This window comes from Dreissena polymorpha, chromosome 12, assembly GCF_020536995.1.
Source record: "Dreissena polymorpha isolate Duluth1 chromosome 12, UMN_Dpol_1.0, whole genome shotgun sequence".
NCBI lineage: Eukaryota > Metazoa > Mollusca > Bivalvia > Myida > Dreissenidae > Dreissena > Dreissena polymorpha.
Genome location: NC_068366.1, coordinates 50222831 through 50235923, shown reverse-complemented (window position 1 = coordinate 50235923; position 13093 = coordinate 50222831). Strand labels below are relative to the sequence as shown.

Here is a 13093-nt window from a genome sequence, read left to right as displayed (position 1 = left end):
AGAGTTCAATTTGACAGATTAAAAGCTGCCTTTTTTACGACCATTGGTTTGAAGACGCTGTCACGCGGTAGACGCTTTTGCTGCTCTAAAATGAAAGTGTGTCATGTTGTTTTATTTATTCCATATAATACAGACAGGCCCTGGCATATTTTATAACATAATTCTATAGAATCCTCATAATCATAGGCGAATATCACTTTGTGCTCAGTACAGTTTCTCGTTGGAAAAGAAGACCAGAACCTTTGCGCAGCATATTAGACCAGTTTGATAGTTAACTTAAATTTTAGCCGGTGTGAGACATGGATGCATAAAGGCTTATAAATAATAACAATGCAGCATATATTTCTTATTAAATTGCACAATTTTCAATTATAAAAACTGGCCTTTAGCCTATTTAAGAATTGTTTAGTGCATCCTTTCGGGTTGAAAAGATATATTGCTTGTGCAAAGATAACTATAGTGTGGATGTTTTGTTTTATATAAGCTAGCAACCGCGACTAGTTACGAGATTTGTATTCAACTCAAAGGGGAATATCAATATCATTATATTTGCATCCACATGAAACATAGGAATTATTTAAGATTCCTTAAGTAATTCTGCACAAAATCTACTCTTCATAATATATCTAAGTTGATGTAATTGTGCAAAAGTATGGTCGTGTGTTTAGTCCTATACTTTTCAAACTTAACCTTTAATGTGCATACACTCCATATTTAAAGCATGAAAGGAATGTACTCACAGTTTGGTAAAATGAACATTTAAAAAAATGTCATACATTAAAAAAATATGAATTATATTTCTACAAGCATACTAACACTACGGACTAAGATACAATTTGAAAGTGCGTGTTTGTTTGTTTACAATCATAAATGGAAATCGGAAAAAAAACTGCATTTGTGATGTTTGTCATTAATTACTAAAACAATTTTACCTGCGTTCAAACCACAACTCAAAATCCAAAGCCTGCGTGGTGGGATGTTAAAGCGTTCGCGTTTGCTCCTCGATGACCCGGGTTAGATCCCCGGGCAGGAACATTTTTATTGCATTTGTTTTTCTTGTTATAATAGTTATTAAAACTATTAAAATATTTTTTTTCAAAACTACGAAAATATTTGAGAAATTTCATTTAAACATTATCAGCCGATATGAACTTGTACTTTCATCTATTAATATGCCAACCTATTTGTTAGAATAATATTCACTGGTATTATATCGGGTCGATTTTAGATCAATTCATAATTCAATAGGCCTGTCTGTTCTATCCATGGTTTGCACAATAATGGGTACAGCACATTGTCATTGTTTATCATCGACTGAAATGTTGGTAACACATGGTTATCTTCGTCGGTAATGGAAATTGTTCTTTGCACAGAGTTTACAATAAATGTTGAAGACATCGGCGAATTAAAATGTTCGTATAAAATCAGTATAAAAACGGAGTATTAATAAAATAATAGTTACTATACATACCAGAATATACCAGAAATATCCGTATACGCAAACTGAACTATGGTGTTAATATCTTAACAAATACTATTAAAATACCGTTCTCACATAATATTTATTTTTGTTTATACCCTGCAACATATGGACCTGAATTGCATGCGATCCTCACGCGTGCAAACCCCATATAGGCTGCCACGGGCGAAGGTAAGGCTAGTTCGGTGCAAACCCCAGCTTGGCCCGAGACCTTCAATACCCAAGACTCTTGTGCAAAATAGTCGCCTTGGACATGCCATGAAAACGCGAAAACAATGCTGTCAGAAACCGAAATGAACTAAGATATTCAATTACTGATCATTCATTTCGCTTATCACCAATCGAAACAAGATGACATTCAGTCAATGTTAAATGAGATTAACTCGTTTAAATGTTCGTTTATCGTACAGAGTTTGTGCAGTGAATGATTTCAGTAGCTATTTATAATTAAATATTAACTCAATTAAACACGCAAACGGCAGTACATATTTTTTATATCGAATTGAAAGCTTGTTATTATATTAATTGTTATATATTTGTAAACACAATATTTCAATTAATGATCGTTTTCGTTTTTAAAGATTGATATCTTTGGCAATTGACACTTTTAACCTTGAGAGATGGCCTTTGAACCGAGTACTTTCACTGCCGCACTGAAAACTCTCGGTTCGTTTGTTAAGGCATAATACAAAAATGTTCGTTTTCGTGCAAATATTACTATAAACTTATCGATGTAAAAATTATGTACAATAAAATCTTAAGTATTTAAGATAATTCAATTCATCACAAAAAAACGATACGTGTTCAAATTAATTAACAATAAAACAGAGAGATAGTATCATAATCAAAATTTTACGTTGGAACAGTAAGTTACAGTAAAGCTGTTACGCATATCTTTCATATATTAAAAATAAAATAAATAACTAGCAAATTATTTTATTAAGCACTCTGCTAACAAACGTTTCAATGGTCTACATTATGCATAGAAAAAAGTTCTCAATATTATTCATTATTTATCGACATATCAACACGCATATTTGGTTGAACTATATTGCTCTACAATCCGCTTATACATTTAATTAATATAAATATATTGGAACAGAACATACATTTTTTTATCAATTGAGTCGTGTTCTGAGAAAACTGGGCTTAATGCATGTGCGTAAAGTGTCGTACCAGATAAGCCTGTGCAGTCCGCAAGGAAGTCAAGGAAGTCCCTCCTTACCGAAAATCATGTTTAGGCGGAAAGTATCGTCCCTGATTAGCCTGTGCGGACTACACAGGCTAATCTGGGATGACACTTAACGCACATGCATTAAGCCCAGTTTTCTCAGAACACGACTCGATTGATTAACTTTAATTACCGGTATGACACTAGTTTCGATCATTATCGTTTTCATCGGATGTAATATAGCATATCGAAATTAATCTCACATTACACATATTTGATATTACGTTTCGGTTTTACTATTTGAAATTGTGATTAGTGACCTTTTTGAAAGAGAATGTCAAGATTTAATAATTATTGATCAACAGATATAGTGTAACCTCTGTTAAATGAAAGTAAAAGAATAAGCTAGTATTACTTTGGTGTCTAGTATTTAGATGTCACGATACTGGGATCGTAGGTTTGCCGTTTATACTTTAAGAGATATAAATGAGGAACGCATAATTGATTAAATTGTATTCATTAAACTTATTTTAGTATATTTGTCATTCAAAGATAACACGCATTTAAGTTGATATATTGTCAATAAAATACTATAAAAAGTAGTACCAGAAATGTCGATATAGTCCGAAATGGCGTTAGAATCATTATCGTTTGATCATTGTTTCTTTCTACATAGTCAACACGTAGTCGCTCAGATAATTCAAAGTAAATGTAGCTCTACATCACGTGCAGTATTGCAAGGTCTCCTACCACACATGTTTTTTAAAATTATTATCTCTTTTGCGTATGATCTGAAATACGAAGTCGTTAGCCCAAGAGTGTAATAGCCTCGCATGATGATGACAGAGAGTAGTGGTTAATGGGTCAATGAACAACAATACTCAAAATCCTAATGTGCCTCGCTTGGACTTTTTTTTTTGCTGTATTCTTTGTTACTTCAACAGCGATGCGTTTATTTTGTTCGGTTTATCGGAAAATTAAAGAGTTTTATGTTAGAATTTCATATGTATAATAGTTTACCTGAGTTTTATAACTCCTTAAATCTGACACCGAACACTTCGTGAAGTTCCACCAAATACTTTAAAAGGCTTATATATATGTCCCGGGGGACACAATAAAATATTTACAGTCAGACACTCAAGATGGCCAACTCCATTCGGCTTGCAGTGGTTTGTTCTGCAGAGCTTCTGAGTCGTTTATATCAAGAAAATTGAACGCTTTTCATAAACAATAAATCATATAATCTGTATGTTGCACGCCCGTTTCGCGCGATGGTTTGCTGCAAGCCCGCCCTCTCCATCGCCTGTGGCCAATCATATGCATGCTGGTTATACAAGGACTTAGGGCTATTGGATCCTCCTTCCAGTATAGCGTAAGGACATGCTCAACGCGAGAGCCGCTTGGTAAAGGTGTTCAATATAGAAAATACCAACACAAAATAAACACATATAGAATTAAAATATTTTGCAACCTCTACCAAGTTCACTCTACTGAAAACTTACAAACATGTTTTTTCCCCGTAAATTTCATGAATAAAATATATTTAACAATTGTATGCATATGGTTCAAATTTAATATATTGTTTTTCCTTGTACGTGTTTATCAGTCGCGAAATATTATTTCCAATCTTCTTCACTTACCAATATTCATGGGGGGAAGGGGGTGGCGGGGGAGGGGGGGGGGGCATGCGTATACAGGAACTTACCGGGTTTAAGTAAGATTAGTTGGAACTTACTTGCTAGATGGCGTCGTTTTCGTGTTTTTCGTGAAGAAGTAGCGGATATGTTCACCCGGTAAGCCACTTTATTTTAGATTTCTTTTAAGTGATTACGCACTTTGACGCTGCAGTGTTTGCGCTTCCACCGGTGTTCTGTATCAAGATCGTAGACGTCGAAATAAAAAAGTTATTGAAGATAAACCGTCCACAAATCTGTTGTCTACTTACATGACGTTCGAGAAATTTGATGTACACATATCATTTTCTCTTATAATACACAGTATTGACACACGACAGTAAAATATACTAAAACAACGAATATTTCATTTTTTTCTGGACGCGGTTTCATCTCTGAAAACTAATTTATTGTCCAAAAAATGGTTTAACCCCCTTTTTAAAACTAACTTGCTTTCAAGCACACTTGGCACCTGACTTCCAAATGACAAACAGCTATTTCCTATGTTAGAGAGCTTGACACGAAAAACCTACCCATCTTGAATATATGTGTGTAATACAATATTATAGTTTTATAGCATGCTATGTGGTGCAATATAAGTGTTTTGTTTATCACGTTACGTTTTGTAAAAACAAGTAAAATGCTGTACGAAAAACCTGCCGACCAACTAAATCAATTCACATATTTTCAAGAGTTGTTGTGGGTGGCTGATGTATGAGATAATAGGATGTTTATCAGCCCGTTTCAGTAATATTTTACGTTATTTAATCTATTGTATGACATGTCGACCTTATTCTGATATGAACTTATGTTTAACCATTATTTAACTTTTTTTTCAGATGATGAAGGTTTGAGGGCGGTACTAAGTGCATCTTTTGTTGCAGTATATGTAGTTAGGAATTTAAAACTAGTCGAGGACTGAGACACCATACCCCATTCATGGACCACATGAGTTTAAATGTAGAATATGCGTGATAGAATCCTTCAATAGAGCCGGACTAAAACAGCTAATAAAAACAAAAGGACTTAACAAAAACAAGTACAGCTATTTAGTCGAAGAAATTTGCGTTCAGGTTTTGACGTCTATCGTACGACGATTATAACGTAGCACATCATCTATAGCATTTACGCCGGTCATTTAAGTAACAAATCATACTTTGGTTTCATAATAAAAAAATGGCATGCTCAGAAACTGTATGATGAGTTCAGAATGTCGGATGCAATCAGTAAACTAAAAAAGGATACCAAACCTGTTGTATCGTCTTTTATATGTTGTAAAAGACGATGAAGTGAAGAGATGTCAGTACACATCAAGGAACTCAATTATGAGTGATCTTTTTTTTATCCACAGGCATTTGAATTTTCAATGTTTTTTTCCTTTTGGGGTTTACAATTTTATTTTCCGAAATGTGTTTGATTATAATACTCGTTAACTTGAAAACGATCTGCTACAAATCATATCGAGTATCTTAATGAAGAAAAAGGAAAAAAAGTCACAACATCCGTGGTACAGTTACATGTTCATATTTACAATACACGAACAACAATATACACATTTAAAGTTAAAACACTCCATGATTGCGGCAAGGTCCACGAACTGTCGAACGAGCTGAAGCGCTACCACTGGGACACCATAGGACTAGCCGATATCAGGTGGCAAGGATTCGGAAAAACATCAACATACGAAGGGTACAATATATGGTTCAGCGGGGATGAGACATCGCCACGGGCTGCTTTCATCGTTCGCAATGAGGTATTCAACAGCGTCACAAGTTGCTCCCCAATCTCTAGAGGGCTCATTCCCATCCGTATCTTATCGAGAGCTCACCATTAACGAAGACTTTTAAGGCGAGGGGATTGAACACTTCGATGATGAATAAGTGCGTATCATAATCAAGGTCTGGAAGAAATACCTCCTCATAGGCCAATGGAGTAGATTTGGCAGAGGAAAGACTAAAAACACATGGTTGAGACTTTGTGAGTTCGCCAGGGACAGCAACCCACTCACACAGAACCATTTGAACATGCTCCAAACGGACAAGTACACAACCGGATCGATTTCGTACTGGCTCAACTGGTTCAAATCCGGCAGTGACCATGACTAAGTGCTCGCCACCATCATGCTGAAGTTAAGAACAGGCGCATCACCAAGAAACATTGCATTAGATTTGACTCGAAAAAGTTGAAAACTCTAGAGATAACGGAGACATTCCTAGCACAGGTGGGTGGCAAGTTTGCAGTCATGAACATCAGACAATCTCATCGACAACATCACCTATCAAAGAAGTCCTGTTGTCATCGGTCAAAGAAACACTTGGGGGAGAGAGAAGAAATAATAGACCATGGTAAACGACAATGATCATGGACCTATGTGACAAAAGAAGACAGCTGGGGCACGAAAAGTATACCAGCATAGATTGTATGAAAAAATAACTGAAAGCGAACATGGATGGGAGGTAGAAGATGAAAGAGGCTAAGGAGGAGTGGATTGATGTGCAATTTATCAACACTGGCAAAGAGATGACCACAGGCAACAGTAAGAAGGCATACAGCGCCCCAAACATGCCTAACGATCTGGGAGGAGAAGACGTGGTTAAAGGAGTGGACACAGTTTCTAGTCATCTCTGTACCAGAAAAGGCAACCTCAAGTTCTGCGATAATTATTTCGCCATCAATCTAATCAGCCATCCGCCTAGCGATCGGGAGTTCGATCCCCATCGTAGGAGCGTTCTTTAGATCTCCCTAAAAACACCAAGTAATGGTTCTTGGCCAAGAATTCGTACTCGAAGCCTTTCAGTAACCCCAAGGCTTTCTATTAAATCGAGCTTAAATATTGTAATAGCCTGGGTGGACCTGTCCGAACTTAGTAATGTCTGAATTATAATACAAGAGCTTTTGTCATAATTGAATAGTACTTACAGTATATTAAGCATAGCTTTCCTCTAGTTATCCATTTCTTTGATGTATTTCATGTGGATCTAGCTTATATTTAATGAAGCCATCCATTGTTTAATATGGGAGTTTTATTGTTCCAGCATCTTAGGTTGGCGCTTAAGATTTTGAATCTGACCGCCATTTGCATTCTTTATCTCTGACGTAGGAATATATTGTTAACATTGACATTTGTATATGTCATAGCTGAAATTATGATATTTGTAATGTGTGTCTCCATATAGGAATTCTTATAATAATTTAGCATAACATGTCAATCGAATCATTTTTAAGTCCGTTAAAGTCACACCTATGCAGCACTATTTTACAAGTTGTGTGGCGTAATGCTGGAGAGCTTTAGACACCTCAAACCTTTAAAAGTCTTTATAACTGGGAAATGTTTTGTGTAGTTATTTTAACGTTTTTGTTATCTATGAGAAACGATGATTTATATTGCGGCATATGTTAATTAGTGATTCAGTATTGTTCACAATATTATTGTTCTTGTAATAGTTTAACCGAAGTACCGCCTTGGTACTTCCAGCATCTCACTTCGCATTCTGGAATCTGATTGGCTGCCAGCAATGCAGCATTCAGTTCCAGCATCCTGATGCTTGCAGCATTTAGTTCCAGCATTCTGATGCCTATATAAGGCGCTCAAACCAGTCAATCGGAGTCAGTAAGCTTGCCAGCAACAAGTGTCATCTATTATTATTAATACATGCCAAAATGTCTTTCAAAATGTCGAACTCAACCAAAAGTGTCAATGTTAATTCATTTGTTGAGTAGCAATAATATTATTTAATGTTTATTTGAATTTCAACACGTATTTAAAGTATAGTTAACCAATGCAACTGGCCCCATTGACAACTTTGAACATCGTACGCGATTACTTTGCAACAAAGATAAGTTTTACGACATATATTAATTATTAAGATTATTGAAATGACATGCCCGCAATAAAAACAATGAAACATTAAAGTTGTTCATGTTCAATGATTACATCCCGACACAAGGACCCGCCCCACATAGAGACACCCTTGGGTGCTTACAATATACAGGTTTAAACTAATTAGCTGTCCCAGCAAACTCATGCCAAGCTTCGTCCTAAACCGATTGAAAAGTTACGCATAGGAACAGTTTGCGGAGGAACATTCTGGATTAAGAGCAGGGTGAATCACTGTGGAAGAGATCTTCAATTGCAAAGCCAACTTGAGCTCTCTAACAACTTCATCGACTTTCAGAAAACTTTGGACCGCGTGTGGGATGATAGCCTATGACAGGTTCCGAGAGGCTTAAAAATTGGCAAAGGGTTGGTGCAGATCATCCAATAAACAGTTATTGTGCAGTTGTTCTCAATAGAGAGAAGATTGACTTCTTCAGGACTTCAGTCGTTGGCCGTCAATGATGTCAGCTCTCCCCCGTCCTGTTAAACCTTTTTCTTGAGAAAATAAAGTAGGAGACCCTCCAAGACCATCACACCTCTATCTCAATTGTTGGCAGACCCGTCAAAACTTGAGATTCGCTGATGACATTGCACTCATGGACGGCACAATCAGCAACTCCAAGACCTCACCAACATACTCTATGAAAGAGAAGGAAATACTTGAGTGATGAACAGCACGAATATCGCTGAAAGAAGTGAGCACATTCAAGTACGTGGAATCAACAGTCACAGGATGGTGCCAGTACCGGTTAGGTCCGAATAAGAATTGCCATGGCGGCTGCAGCGATGGCAAGCTTTATCACAGTGTGGACAAAACTCTACATAAGCTTCCCCACCAAGTACATGTCCCTCGTAGTCTCCATCCTACTGAAAGGCTGAGATATCTGGACGCTTTATGTGGACACAGAACGCAGGATACCGGATAAATTTAAAGAAGCGTTCCACATATTGTCACAACCTGTAACGAAAACAACAGGTACACTCCAACTGCAATAGTTTAGCCTTTGTTACGCCTTATGATTTAAATCAACATTTAATGATGATTTCACATAAACGCATATGTATTTGCAGTATGGGTTTAAGTTATTAGTGTCATTTCGCTGCCTATTAATGATCATTTTATTGTTTAAATCTATTTCTAAAAGCTGGGAAATCTTCATTTCCACAATCTGTTAACAAGCTCCTTTCACGACGGATGTTATTCCGCTTGTTTAAACATAATGTAAACATTCTATTTTAAATCTGAAAATTGTTATTTTTCAAAATTGTGAACACATCCTATTAAATGCAATGTTAACTTTAAGACGCATTACCTAGTATGACTTAGTATTGCCGTGTAAGCTAAAAAAGCCAAACCACTGATACATGTAGTCACATCCTTTATCAGTATGTATGTGGTTTAGGTCCAGAAAGGCCGAAAACCAAAAAGGCCGCATACCAAAAAGGCCGAATACCAAAAAGGCCTTACCAAAAAGGCCTCAAAGCGTACCAAAAAGGCCGAAAATTGAACTAAAAAGGCCTTAAAGCAATTATTGTTTTTTTTTAAAGGCATCAAACTGTGTTTACAAAGAAATACACATAAATTAACATGGAATAAGACCTAAAACAGGTATGATTTTTTTATTTTCTTTATTTATTGATTATGTTTAAATATATATTTACGATTTATACAGTCAATGAACATGCACAGTCACACAATTTATATAACAAAATTTACATAATCAACCAAACATTTACAGACAATATACAGTCACACTGACAAAATACAACATCATTACATCAAATTATTCTTAAAAATGTTATTTTTTGTCTTTATTACAAAATATACATATTTTCAATTAATTTAAATTACATAATAATATGGTTTAACATGTGAGTTATATTTTCAATTAAATCAAAATGGAGTGCTACATTATGAATGAACTTTTTTATTTTCTTTATTACAAAAATACATGCACGAGAAAAATACAATGTACAGTCAACGTGACACAATACAACATAATTTACAACATATCTACATAATAAAATATACATGTACAAGAAAAACTACAAACAATACACAGACAACATGACAAAATGGATGTTCATTAATCCAGCACAACGCCGTACGCCTGACCGACCTTGGCCAGGAACTCAGAGGTAGTGCACTCTCTCGCCTCGTACTTGTCCCAGAGGGAAACCAGAGACTTCTGAACTTTTGCCGATCGCGTTGTTGTGATCCGGTGGATCCTTCAACCAGTATATAGCCTCACCATTTCAGATTCCTGTCTGAGATGAGGAACTAGTCGGTAGAAACCAACACCGCTGCCGGCTTTCCCATTCAGGCGGTTGTGGTAACCTAGAAATATAATATATATATATATATATATATTATATGTACCGCTATATTAAAAAATACATGAATCATATAGTTAAATAGTATATATATATAAATATATATATATGTAATTATAAATGTACAATGGAAATAGATATATTATTTGTATACACCTTCAAGGTCGTTGTTGGTACGGACGTCCTGTCGGAAGACATATCAGTCACTTGGTTCAAAGGACCCGCCGTGGACCCACTGCCGGCTGATATAGTCGACCAGGCGGCGTGTCGCTTCTGTCTTTGACCTCTCGAATAGCGTCTCGCTCTGTGAAAAGGGGGTTTAATGCATGTGCTTAAAGTGTTGTCCCAGATTAGCCAGTGCAGTTTGCACAGGCTAATCAGGGACGACACTTTCCTCCATAACTGGATTTATGCAAGAGCCTTTCTTACTTCCAAACATAGAATACACTCGGAAAGTGTCTGTAAGTGAAAAAGTATATATTAAAATGACATACCTCATCACTAGGGACACCCACTTCTAGCAGTGGCATTGGGCGATCGTCAGCGGCATCGTCGTCGTCGTCAACCTGGGGAACTGTGGCATATGTAGAAATTGTGCCATATGAACACGACATGTATTACCAAATTTTATTGTTGAAGTTACGATGATATAACTATGTTACTAGTATTTAATCACTAGTCACCGTTTCACTAATCACAGGAAAAGGACTCGAGAGTGACTCGGCTAAGGCTTTCGGTGCAATTGAGCTTAAATAAATAGGTTTTAAATAAATATCAAGCCTCGTCAGATTACAAAAATAATATCACTTACGCTTATCTCTAGGACGGGCATTTCGTTGTCCAGGGCCTCTGCGTCTATGCATGGACGACACACATACGTTACTTCCCCGAGACGCATCGCCTCCCGATATGCTGTCTGGGTTATGCCTGTATTAATATAAACATTAAAAACCCGATATAAACATCACAAGAGACTTATTGTATTCATTATTTTTTAATAATATCACATAGAATACAGCATATTATTTCTTTCGGTTTAAGTCTTCCGAATTTAATGTAGCTAGTTGTATATCGTTAAAGAAACTATTTTAAAATACGCAATTATCAATAGGTGTCAATAAGTGTCATAATCTACTAATCCGTTATCAAAACAGATGCAACAAACTGTGAATGACCCTTGACACTTGGATACCCGGTCTGATTAGCGAGGTTTTTTGTACATGCTAATTCTTTCAAGTTTTTATATTAAGTATGAACTCAAGGAAACATATTGTAACTAACGAACAATTCATATGCGATAATTGGCGATAATTTTGCCGTCTTTGATTACAAAATAATAATACAATATCAGCATAACTATTCAATGATAGTACAAGATATTGTATGGCCTTTTTGGTATACCATGAGGCCTTTTTGGTTCACTTATGCGGCCTTTTTGGTAAGGCCTTTTTGGTAAACGGCCTTTCTTGTACTATACCATGTATGTTACATTTAGGCGGCGCAGGCCGCCATTTTGAACACCAGGTAATTTTTTTCTCACTTAAGCCTCACCAGGTACTTGCGTATGACCTACCCCCCGTTTTTATTTGACCGTCAACTTTGAATTTTTATTTAAAATTCCATCCATGCTGAGCAAAGTTATGCTCCCGGCGGCACGGTTTTGAAGAAGAAATTTTCATATCGATGTTTGACCCTGAATTGTGACTTGACCTGCGACTTAAAAGCCTGGATCTTACACTGTCTTTTTTAATCCCAATTATTTTCTGCCTTAAAAAAATTCATCCGTGCTGGACAGAGTGCTTAGGATAACTTTTTTTTATAGGTTTAACCTTCAATTGTATCTTTACATTTGGACCGTACGACTTCGTTGTTACATGCAAAACTCCGTTTTATCAAACTGATCACTATTGCCAGGTTCTTTCAAAAATTATCCCTGCTAGACAAATTGAAACGGATTGATTTCCAAAATTTGATGATAAATTGTGACCTTGACATTGGAACTGCGTCTTAAGCGCCAAGCTGCGCCTCATCATTTTCACTAAGTTATTAACAAGAATCTTTAACAACAAGAGACTGTTTGTCAGAAACACAATGCCCTTTTTCTTCTTCATTATTTTTTATCGAGTGCACCGGGATTGTCTCCCATATGGCCATCGCCCCCAGAAAGACGTATTAGTTGGTTACGGGGGATAGTGCAAGATACAGGAGACACCCCGTTCCAGAGGTCTTTTAGTGCCCGGTGTATAGCACCTAGGTACACTGCACCTCGGGTTAACGTCTCATGCGAAAGACAAGTTAGTAGGTTAGGTGCAGCGGGGGATCGAACCAGCGATCTCTGGATTGTGAAGCCAGTGTGTTACCACTAGACCACGGATCCGCTACAGAAAAATGCCCCCTATTGCGTCACTTTGAAATAAAATTTCAATATATCATTTGAAATAAAATTTAAATATATCATTTGGCAGGTTTAGAAATTACCTTCCTTTTTAAGCTTATTATTCCCTTGGATTGTATTTTTGGACTTTTGACCTTGAATGATGACCTTGACCTTTCACCAC

At 36.5% G+C, this 13093-nt stretch overlaps 1 protein-coding gene and 1 long non-coding RNA gene across 2 annotated transcripts in view; both read right to left on the bottom strand.

Moving 5' to 3' along the window:
* LOC127852336 (zinc finger and SCAN domain-containing protein 20-like) overlaps positions 1 to 3763 on the bottom strand; it is a 9445-nt gene extending 5682 nt beyond the window's left edge. The window contains exon 1 of the mRNA XM_052386276.1: positions 3672 to 3763. The gene's annotated coding sequence lies outside the window, so the exon portion shown is untranslated. The remainder of the gene's footprint in view (positions 1 to 3671) is intronic.
* Positions 3764 to 10015: 6252 nt separating this feature from the next.
* Positions 10016 to 11133, bottom strand: LOC127852348 (uncharacterized). The gene is made up of 3 exons (XR_008036207.1): positions 11030 to 11133; positions 10692 to 10839; positions 10016 to 10539 (listed from the first exon to the last, which is right to left on the bottom strand). It is a non-coding gene; the product is annotated as an uncharacterized LOC127852348 (long non-coding RNA).
* Positions 11134 to 13093: the final 1960 nt, after the last annotated feature.